The sequence below is a fragment of the Amblyomma mixtum genome, chromosome 2 (genome assembly GCF_055824585.1).
Source record: "Amblyomma mixtum isolate Tamu chromosome 2, ASM5582458v1, whole genome shotgun sequence".
NCBI lineage: Eukaryota > Metazoa > Arthropoda > Arachnida > Ixodida > Ixodidae > Amblyomma > Amblyomma mixtum.
In genome coordinates, this window is record NC_143013.1 from 111768445 (window position 1) to 111780147 (window position 11703).

Here is an 11703-nt window from a genome sequence, read left to right on the forward strand (position 1 = left end):
GACGTGTTTAAATAGGGCTTTACTCCGAGGCATAAACCGTGGTTAGGGGAAGGAGGGTGTGAAGAGGGAAGGATGTCAAGATGTGGAGCGTGAATTTGAAAATGTTGTCCAGGAAGAGTGGCTGCTAAAGACGGTTAACATATAATCGTCATCAGGACTATGCTTCTGCTGGGCAAAGACCTCTCTCGTGTCTCTCAAATTAACCGTGTCTTTTGCCAGGTGTGGCAACCGTATGCCCGCAAACTTTCTAATTTCATCAGCACACCTAACTCAGAAAAAGAATCCCATGGTGTGGATCGTGCAGATACAGCAAAATGTGGGCTTGAAGGGCTCTGTCTCCCCGAATAGACAGCTGGTACAGGTGGCATTGTATAGCCGGTTTGGTCGACCGCAAAAAACATGCGTGCAAAAACAAAAACATGGGCTGAAAATAACAATGAAAAAAAGCGAAGTGTGTGTAGGAACAGCTAAAGGAAAACGGGGGGGGGGGGGGGGGGGGGTGGAATGAAGTGCGATATCCAAGAGTTCCAGAGATACGGTAGCTGGAGGCGGGAAGCAGAAGTTAAAGTAGGTAAGGGAAGTAGGTACGTGAATGTGCGAGGGCGCTGTTTTGGAGTCTATTTAGTTACTTTAATGATGATAAATATGACGTGCATGCAGGAGCTTCCAAGCAGCATTATAACAGCATAAACACATCCCGCGAGGAGCGAGTAAGCTCTATCCGCCGAGATATAGACTTCGTTTTCTGTATAACGGGTGCGTATCTTTTCATGCACTCCGGCAAACCATTTTTAAGACGTTAGGTAGATCAAGAAGCTCAAGACAGTCCGTGAGTGTGACAGAGACGGGCGATTGACACATTTTTTGGTTTTACGGCGACTGTTTGCGAGGTGTAGCTGCTGATGCCAATGTGATCATGCAAAGCTAGTTTGTCGTCGTCGTCGAGGCGCTAGTCAAAGTGTTTCTGTGCAGGGGGCACACTTCAGGGTTCCGACCACGTGTACACGAGCACGTGACTACCCCGTGCAGAGAGCCCATGTTTGCGCCAGGTGCTATCTTAACTTAATGAGCATAAACAGAAAGATGGGTCCCAGGAAAGCCTAGTTTATAGCCGGGTATCAACAAGCCCAGCGGGTTAGGAGAAAAAGAGAGCTATTTTCCGCATTAAATTGGCGTGACAGGCATTCAATTTTTTTTGTCCCAGTCAAAGGAGAACGCTACATGGCGGTTCAAGTAAGCGAACGTGCGTAGCGTCGGTTCCGCAAATTTTCAACAAATTCAACAGGACCAAATCATTCTCCCAACCGGATTTTATAAGGAATGAAAAGATATCAAGTTGGATGGAACTTTCAAGCGCTAAGACTATTTTTCGGCTCAATACCGTCTTTGAAAGTTACAAAGCGGCTACCAGCCCGCTAACCCTAACGGGGCACCCAGCTCGACATGGGGAGAGCACGGGTCGCTAGACCTATCGACGACACGTACCGACGCCTAGCATCGACGCCGCTTCGAAGACGGACCATATGCCGGGGCCCAACCAAGTCAAGGGTGCGTCGCTACAACCTCCAAACGTCATTCTCAACGAATTCCAAGAGATGGATGAAGACGACTTCGGTGCCGCCTGCTGCTGAAGTGCGGATGGAATCCAGTCCGACTCCTCGTTAGAGACAGCCGGGTACAACAGTGACGCCTGCTGGGAGCTTGCACAAAGCAAGCGCCAGAGAAAACTTCAGTGGCGAAGGCAGCGCAAAGGCACGGGAAACGGCCCGGCCGCCGAACCACACGACGGAAAATTGCCGGGTGATGCGACTGGCTGCAACAAGACTGGACCGAGGGAGCAGAGCAGGTCTAGGCGAAGAATGCCGCCACTCCCCAGAGACGAAAACAAGATCATTATTCGACCTAAGAAAGGACTTACGGTGAAATCACTCACCACCCACGAAGTAGCGCGCGCCATTGTCATGGCATGCGTCCTGCAATGCAAGGACGAGGACCTACTTGTAAGGCTTCCAACCAGGTCCAACATCATTATTGTTAGCATGCCGCACGAGGAAACGCATCACCTTGTGTGGTACATTATCCGGCTAAAATTTGACGGAAAGGCTTACGATGTTAACGCTTACGTATGCAGATGCAGAAGACGTCCTCCGCGGGGTAATCCACGGTGTAGACCCAGGTACGTCTCCCAAAGAATTCAAAGTATACCTACCAGTCAGAACTCGAGAAGTGACCATACTCAATGCAAGAATGCTCAGAAAATCCAAGACAGCAGCGCTCAGGTTCGACGGCCTAGTCTTTCCTAAATTTGTCATCTACTACGGAAGTTAAGTACCAGCCTACCAGTACCGCCCCACGAGGCAAGTGTGTTACGTGTGCTTCCAGCAACGACACCGCTCCGCCGTGTGCCCCACACCGAACATTATTGTGTGCTGACTGTGCGGGGTGCAAAACCTACCCAAAGACCACGTCTGCGCGCCCAAGTGCGTAATATGCGGCGCGGCACATCGCACCGGACCCAGGAAGTGCCGGTACAGATTGAAGAAAGCCAGGCCAAAACCAACAGGAGAAAGTGGATGGAGCGACCAACGCAGGCGACCACCCAAGCGATGGGTCAGCTCACAGGGATAGACATCGAATAGCCGATCGAGGTCCAACTCCTTCTCGCCTCTGCCACCAGCTGGCCAACAGGAGTGTAAGAAGCAAGAGTAAAAGAAAAAAAAGCTTTCCCAGAAAAGCGGCTGCAAGGTAAGCTGGGCTTCTACCACTGCCTCGCACTCTATAGGAAAGGGTAGTAACACAAACTTATTGCCACGTTTCCACAAGCAGCCGCTGGGCGGCTCCTTGTGGAAACGCGTTGAAACGCGCGGACAAAGACAATCGCGTCACAGAACCGAAAGACGTGAACAGCGACGCGCTCTGACGCGAGCTAGAACTCTCTCGAATCGAACAAAAACGAGGTCGAACGCAATGTTGAGGAACTAACAAAAACACTAAAGGAACAACAGCGGGAACTCGACACGTCTAGAGCCCTTCTAAAACGACAACGACAGGAATACAGCGAGGAAGACCTTGAAACAGGATGCAACAGATGATGCGATGGATGAGGCAGGATATGATGGAGCAAATCCAGTCGCAAATGCAACAGATGCTACCACAATTCCAAGGGCAGACCTCAGAGATCAGAAGCGTTTTTCGAAAACAAAGATATGCCGAAATCATTAGGGAAAGAACGTACAACCGTCCAGCGGTAACGGCTTTCTCTAGAGAACAAGACAACAGCAGTAACGCGTAAACGTGATGAACGCGTATCAGCAAGAACAAGAATACTTAGACATTTGGAAATGGAACTGCAGATGCTACCGCAAAAATCAGGCTCTCATAAAACAATGTAAAAGCCCACAACTCACACCCCCTGATGTAATTGTGTTCCAAGAGACTGCAATCGAGCCCACCTTGAAGGGGTACGAGGATTACGAGAGTCAAAACGAAGGAAAAGCGGCCATGCTAGTCAGCAGAGCCATCACCTCCATCAGGCACGTTACCGTCGCCGACACCGACATAGAGCACGCGCTTGTAGAAATCATTCCCAAAAACTGTAATGGAGGGAGCACGTTATTACTAAACGTATTCAGCCCGCCGACAGAAAGAAAAGGCTAATTCTTCGAACTGTTTCATGGAGCGCACAAGCTGACCAAAGAAAGTGCGCTCATCATTGTAGCAGATTTCAACGCCATGGACAGGAGTTGGGGATACCAGAAACAAGACATCATGGGAAGAACCTTAGCAGAGGTCTAATCCCAGATCCCGCGACCCCCACGAGAATCAAGACGAGCGTGAGCACGGACACATGCCCGTACCTCACCTTCGTAAGGAAAAGTAGGGAGTCATAGTGGGAAATCATGATGCAAAACCTAGGCAGCGTTCACTGTATCCTCGGGACACGAATAACATCGGGGACGATAAGACGCCAGATTGCGCAAGCGAAAATAACAGACTGTAACCTGTTTCGCGAGGCTTGCAACGAATCTGAAGGCTGTATCCAATCACTGGAGAAATGGAGCGGCATGCGGAGAAAAACGCGAGAAAAATGCTCGAAAAGTGCAAGAACAACAGCAACGCTCGAAGTAGACGCCCACCTCCTCAGGCTATGGGATGCGAAACGTAGTCTCCCCAAAAGGTGGCGGAAGCAAAAACACAACAGGAAAGTAAAACTAAAGAAAGCAGAAATTGCAGCAAAATCTGAAGAATAAGCGGCACAACATAGCATAGTGGGCGAGTTGGTATTGCATCTTTAAGGAACGAAACAGAGCAACTAATACAAAGGACCAAGAAAAGAGACACGAACACGCGCTGACTTTTATTTATTTATTTGGGAATACTGCAGAGTCAGCTGACTCCAAGCAGGAGTGGACACAAAAAAAAACAATTACAAGAATCAAGAATACATTACAAGAATACAAGAATACACTAATACAAGAATACACGAATACAAGAAACAATATAAGAATACAAGTACAAGTACAACTTCACCCCAGCATTTTTAGGTTTTTAATGAACTCTTGCGCACTGGGACTGTCGACAATATTCTTAGGTAATTTATTCCAAGCGCGTATGGTTCTCGGAAAAAATGAATACTTAAAGGTATCGTTTAGGGGGCTATATTCACGAATCATTTTCCCGTTATCAAAACGCGAGCTTGTGCGTAGTGTGTGAGGGGTAATGAAATTATGATTGTTGATGTCTATTATATTGTTATATATTAAATATAAGTATTTTAATCTGCATTCGGAACGCCTCGCTCGTAGTGTCTCGAGACCAAGATAATCAATCATTTCTGTCACGCTGTCAGTGCGTTTATATTTATTACAAATGAATCTGGCCGCGGTTCTTTGAACCCTTTCTAATTTGGAAATATTTTTCTTTGTATAAGGGTCCCATAGACACGAGGCATATCCCAGACATGGCCGAACCAACGCTTTATAGGCTGCTAGTTTCACGTGCATGGGGGCTTTTGAAAGCTTGCGTCTAATAAACCAGAGAGATTTAAAGGCTTTGGTCCAGACTGTATTAAAATGAAAATCCCAACTCAGATTGTGTGTAATAGTAACTCCGAGGTATTTAACAGGCGGCGATTCCTTACGTGCAGTGCCATTTACAGAATAAGAATGTTGTAAAACGGTTTTGTTCCTGGATATGCGCAGGACTAAGCACTTATCAGCATTTAAAAACATGTTCCAATTTGCGCACCAACCTGAAACGTCAGCAAGGGCTTTGTTAAGTTTAATTTGGTCAGTTGCACATTTAACAGAGGTGTAAAGAACGCAGTCATCTGCGAAAAGCTTTATCTTAACATCACTGTGTATGGCTTTTACGATATCATTAACATAAATAAGGAATAAAATCGGTCCCAGAACCGAGCCTTGTGGTACCCCTGATGTCACCTGCAGTGCCTCCGAGCAGTACTTGTCAACTTGGACGTACTGATACCTGTTTTCTAGGTAAGCCCTAATGAACTCGATAAGTCTGCTATTTATTCCCATGTCGTAAAGTTTGTGTAATAATTTATTATGTGGCACTTTATCAAATGCTTTCGCATAGACTAAAAATATAGCATCAATCTGTTCTTTGTTATTAATCGCGAGTGAAAAATCATGGCATGCACTAAGGAGCTGCGTTACAGTCGACAAACCACGCCGAAACCCGTGCTGTGCGTCTGATAACAGTTTGTTTTCTTCGAGAAATACGATCAAGTGTCGGCAGATTATATGTTCCAATATTTTGCAACCGGTTGAGGTCAAGGAAATTGGACGGTAATTGGATACACTCAGGCGATCAGTTGACTTGAATATGGGAATGATACGAGCACCCCTCCAGTCTGCCGGAAGAGAACACTGCGCTATTGACGCGTTAAAAATGAGGAACAAGTAATGCGAAATCCATTCCGCGTAACGGTGCAGGAAAACTGTAGGAATGTTATCGGGGCCGCCCGATTTTTTAGCGTCAAGGTTAAGGAGCAAGTTTAAAATACCTTCCCGACTCACAATGACATGAGGCATAGAAGAAAAATACCCAGCAGGCTCGGTAACAAGATGACTATCCTTCTGGGCGTATACGGATTGAAAGTACCTGTTAAATTCATCGGCAACTGGTTTTGCCTCTGAGACTGGGCAGCCGTCAATCATCAACGAAATACTATTGGATTTGGTGCCACCTATATACCTCCAAAATTTCCCTGCTGCTTCTTTCATGAAATTGCCTAAAGTTGTAGTGAAGAAAGTGTCCTTAGCCTTTTTGACCTCAGTTTTCAGTGCTGCGCTTAGAGTGTTAATAGCAGGGTCTCGAGACCGACCTGATCGTCTCATTCTCTTAAGCTTTCTTTTCATGTGTATGATCTGTCTCGTAACCCAGGGGTTTTGTTTCTTTTTCTTAATCCTGTCAGGAACAAACATGGCAATACAATGAAGGCAAATTTGCTTGAATTTACACCACAAAACATTCACATCTACGTCAACATTAAAACCGTCCAAATTCATTTCTAAACAGTCCAGGATGCTCTCATCGTCTGCCCTGTTGAAATCTTTCACAACAATCACAGGCTTGCTTTTTCCACAAAACCTTTCAAAGGAAAAGGTGCCAAATACTAAGTTGTGATCAGAGAGCCCGTTCATCACATCAACAGTGTCACATTTGACAGCGGAACTTATAAACAATAAATCAAGAATATGCCTAGTGGTTGCAGTTATTCTGGTAGGGTCAGTAACAATTTGAGCTAGACCACATGAAAATGCAGTGTTCAAAAGAATCTCTGAGTGCCTAACATTCATGCCCATCGTATTCATGGTTGACCAGTCGATGTTCGGCAAATTGAAATCCCCAGCTAAGAAAAACTTAACGTGCTCACCCCGAAAACGCTCTACATAATCATAGAGTTGCTCGAGAAATGCAAGATCTGCCGTAGGAGGGCGGTATACAACACCGAGAGCTATAGAGTTACCGTAATAATCAATTTTACAAAAGATGCTTTCGTGTTTAGGAATAGCTGGCAAAATGTCACATTAATGTTTTCCTTAACTACAATAGTAACTCCACCCCCTCGGGATTGTCTGTCACATCTAAATATTTTATACGTTGGGGGGATGATTTCATTATCGAGCACACCGGCGTGCAACCAGGTCTCCGTCAGCAGCGTGACATGCGGGTCAAGGTCATAGAGCAGCGCTTCAAATCCGACACTTTTATTCACGATACTCTGCACATTTAAAGAAAGTAACCTTAGTTGACAAGTGTTATTTCCTGGTCATTTGGGTGCCCCGTTTGCGGCCATTCGCCGGGTTCTCACTCGATTTTGAGGCAAAGCCTGGTTTTCGTTATCTTGTGCAATGCGGTCGTCTGAATCTCCACCGGGACCCACAACTCCCGTCTTTCGTTTTTTTCCTCATTCCACACGCACGTCACCTTGTTGAGAACGAGCTTATCGTACTTCAGATACGCTTTATCTTCAGGCGTGAGAGTGTCTTTAACAGACGACCATAGCTGCTTTCTTATTTTTTGGATTCTGAATGAATAATCCTCCGACAACGAATAATCAGTGCCCTTTAGTTTCTTTGCATTTCTCAGGAGCTCCATTTTTTCATTGAAATCAAAAAACCGCATTATCACTGGGCGCGTTTTGTCTGGCCCCCTTCTTCCCAATCTGTGTATGCGCTCAAGACTGTTTACTTTTCCCAGTTTCGTTTCAAATATTTCTGTCAAAACAACATCCCTGAGCGATACCACAGTTTCGGATGCAGATTCAGCGATTCCGTAAACGATTAAGTTATTGCGCCGATTTCTGTTCTCAAGATCATCGATTTTTTTTTAGTAGAACTTCAGTCTGCTCATTGAACTTCGAAACCCGACGCTCACATTCTTCCACCCTTTCTACGGTCTCTGAAAACGACAGCAGCTTCTGCTCAATAGAAGCGAGCCTTCTGTTAGTTTCAGCAACATGACTTTCCAAGCTTTCCCGTATAGTCTTAAGTTCATTTGAGGCCTCCTGTTGATTGGCAAGAATAGCTGCCAGCTGTTCAGAAACCGCAGGGCCAGGGCCAGGGTTCATTTCTACATCCCCACTTAACAGAAGAACAATAAAGCACAAAGAGTCAAAACAACTCGCGACACATTCACACAACACCCTTACAACTGACTGTTTTAATCGGAAAACCACATATAAATAATCCCTAATCGCTGCGTCACATCCTCACGTCGTCATCGCAAACTACTGACATAAAAAGAAAGAAAAAACCCTTGGCGAAAAGTAAGCATCTATAGGCTCCCACGCTTTTCCAAAAGATATATCTCGCGCTTAGACAAGGCCATCGAAGTGCTGCTCACACATGAGTCAACTTCTGTGCAGATATGATACGCCTCTACTACTTCCCGTACTAGTTGGTCTTTATGGCGATACAGCACAACAGTGTTGTCAAAGTACGGAGTGGATAGGCAGGATTTGCAATGTGCAGCCAGTTTTGACGAACCGGAGCCACGCAAAGAATTAGCGTGTTCCAAAAGGCGTTCGTTGAGGCACCTGCCTGTTTGGCCCCCGTAGAAATGGCCACACGAGAACGGAATCCTGTAGACGACTCCAACTCTGCACTGCACAAACTGAGTGGCATGACGGACTCCGCACCCTTCTGTGGCGTTGCCGTTTTCTTTCTTGCGTTTCACGGACGCCGGAACCTTGCTCAGCTTATTAGGCGCTGAAAACAGGACCTTGCCCCCAAACTTCTCCGCTATCTTCTTCCATCTGTGGGACAGCCGATGCACATATGGGACCACCACCCCTTTGTTCTTACTTCCAGTGTCATTTTCAGCCTGCGCTGCAGAGCTTCGATGCGCAGCCGCACCGGATGTGCTCGAGCCCCGCGGAGCGCGGCCACGCTGCGCCGTGTTCGTACTTAGAGTGGACGACCCTGTACACCGACGATATAACAGTCTGGACAACCACGGACTCCCTCGAAGAGAAGAAAGAAAGGCTACAGGAAGCGGCCTCCTGTGTAGAGCAATACCTCGGAGAAAGACGGCTCGCATGCTCGACTGAGAAATCGGAACTGCTGCGAGTCTGGAGAGGCAAGGAAAACCGGACCGTCCCAACCAGCGAGGACCTGAAACTCAAGGTCTACATGGAAGGGACGCCAATGCCAGAAAGGAGAACAGTATGAATCTTAGACAGATGGATTCAATCCAACCAGCGCAGTACTCGCACTTTCACCCTTCTCAAAGCAACAACGTTACAGATCGCACTCATGATCACCCGCGTCTCCAAATGGAAACATGGCATTCGTAAAGAGGACACACTAAAACTAGTCAGAAACATGGTAGTTAGCCAAAGCACGTACAGCCTACCCTACCCGTGCCTCAAAAAAAGCGAAATACAACAAGCGGATACCCTGCTACGCAATACGTATGAGACAGCGCTTCGACTACGGCGCAACAGGTCTACTGAAAAACGTATGGCCCCAGGATTGCAAAACACCTTCGCGGACCTGCGAGAGCAGAGGCTTGAGTCGCAAAACCTCAGGCTGTTGCAGAGAGCGACTGCAAGAGCGCTCTTACATAGACTCGGATACTGCGAGCAGATGCGAGAAATGATGAGGGCGGAAACGATCCCCGACGAGCTTCGCAAGTCCCACAAAGTAGCGCCAATACTAGGGAACATGGACTCCAACCTCCACCGAGGCAGAAGAGAAGCGAGGGCTGATTTCATCGAGAAAACATACCATCCCCAAGACACGACTGTGTTTCCAGACGCATCCTGGAGAGGAGGAGACACCAAAATCGCAGTGGCCGCGGTGGTCGATTCATCTCTAGGCGAAATGACTAGCGCCTCTATGCGAGACTGCGCAGCTTCACAGGCCGAGGAAGTAGCCGTTGCCCTATCGGTGGCGGAGGGCTATAGAACCGGGAAGTCGCTAACAGTACTCACGGACTCTCAAAAAGTCTGCCGAAATTACATGAATGACAGGATAGGTCATCACGCTGTCCGTATACTCCTCGTGCGAGCGACAGGTTTAAAAATCACGAAGAAGAAAATGACAAGATCCCACACAAAATTGTGTGGGTACCGGGGCAAATCTGGGTGGCAGGAAATTAAGAGGCCGAGAGGATAGCTCGAGGATACACTACTTTCCGAGCATCCGACGAGACCGCGGAACTGGCGCCAGCACCCAAGGAACACTCGGCCATACAAGAAAACTATAGAGGCAGAAGAAGGCGGTGTCCCCTGCCGCACAAATCTCTCAACACAGAGGAAGCTGTCACTTAGAGATAATTACAGACAAGCTCTTTCCAAAACCTACATATACTAAACAAAATGTACCCTACGATATACGCGGACAAATGTCCCTGGTGCGAAGAAAAACCCACTCTATATCACATGACATGGGCCTGCCGAAGTGTAGACGTGGTCCACAAAATGCAAAACCCGGGTGCAGAGCAATGGGAGACTCTGCTGCCCAGCGACTGCTGTGAAGACCACCAAGGTCTAGTACAGCGAGCTCAACGGGCGGCAGTGGCCTGCGGAGCCCTGGGCTGAGGGCAACCGATCATTGATTAGAGGTGAACGACGTCCACAGGGAAGACTTCTGGGGATACAACCAAGGAGAGAACGTCTCTGAAGATGTCCAAAAACCGAAGAAAAAAGCACTAGAGTTAAAGTTTTTCCTTCCTTCAAAGTCGAATAACTCAATGATAAATAAACAAAAATGCTTCGTGACAACCTACTGTTTACACTTGCTTATCTGGAACGTGAACAACTTCCTTGCTTTGGATTTTTGAGCTCACAAGGAACGGCTTGGCGTTATTACGGGAATTAGCGCAAGTCTCGAAGCAGGAAAAGAATGGAAGTACTAAAGAGGCTAAAGGCTGTTGTACCCTAAACTCGTCACGAGGAGGTCAAATACCGGAAAGGGCTTACAGGCTGCGTTTGCTGACTCTCGTGTCTCTAGAATCTCGTGTAGAGTCTTGTGTAAAATCTGGATATGTCGTGTGTGTAGACTGACGAAAATAATGTTGAACGATTTCTCGAAGAATGAAAATACAGATATAGAATCTAATTCATTTGAAAATCGGGGAAAGAAATTTATATACAACTGGAATGTCAACATGATTTTTTATCCTTTAGAACCGTTTTTTCTTTTTTTGCACTTACTTTTTCATTGCTATTTATACCTGATGTTTTTCAACCATCTTAGGCGAGAGTCTAAATTTGTGCACACTTATATACGTTATGTGAAAAATTTCATTACTTTTGTGTCTTATCTTTAGATGTATGGACATCTTGCATTGGTGTATGTTTCACTGTCGCTTTGTACTTTGCTTTACGCTCTTTTTTTTCCACTGCAACAGTAGCTGGAGATTGTTTTAGGCATGTAGGCATGTAGTAGGCATGTAGTATTTGTCTTCTTTCCTTTTTTTCCCGTGCTTTTTTCCAGGCTTCATCAGGCTTTTTGTCTGTACTCCAAACATCCTTGAGATGTTGAATATTGCATCGTATTGTATATTATTGCAAATCAGAATACAGACAACAGGATCCTCACATTGTAGGGTTATGCGAAAACCCTCAAGTACAAAACGCTTCGCGCTCGTCGGCATTCTCTGTGATGACGCAGATTAGTGTAGTGGACGTCCTAGTACGGTATTATCTTCACATTTGAGGAGGCTTCC